The sequence below is a fragment of the Etheostoma cragini genome, unplaced genomic scaffold (genome assembly GCF_013103735.1).
Source record: "Etheostoma cragini isolate CJK2018 unplaced genomic scaffold, CSU_Ecrag_1.0 ScbMSFa_849, whole genome shotgun sequence".
In the NCBI taxonomy this organism is placed as follows: Eukaryota; Metazoa; Chordata; class Actinopteri; order Perciformes; family Percidae; genus Etheostoma; species Etheostoma cragini.
Window position 1 is genome coordinate 13,468 of NW_023269482.1, and position 394 is coordinate 13,861.

A 394-nucleotide genomic window follows, 5' to 3' on the forward strand; every position below is an offset into this window, starting at 1 on the left:
GATCATGAGCAAAGAAGGTTGCTTACTGTAAGACTTTGACATTGGTCTAACTCAAGCATTGGCATTGGATTGATCTTAGTTAATGCTAATCTATGGAGTAGTTTATCTGACAACTGAATCCCAGTATTTTATCTAAAGACTTAACAGTAACAGCTATTTTACGTTGTGTTACTAGTTGGACAATACTAAAATGTGTTATAATTCATTCTAGGTTGTGTCTCTGGATAAATGATTGCTTTGGTAAGTCATTCTTAGTACTCTAACTTTAGCATTGACTTTACTATTGAATTCAGTAAGTGCTACTTGTTGGGGTAGTTGAACATGACAATGCTACAGACTAACTAAAGATTGTTGTCATTGTAATCACATTCAGATCACCTCAAATGGAGACACT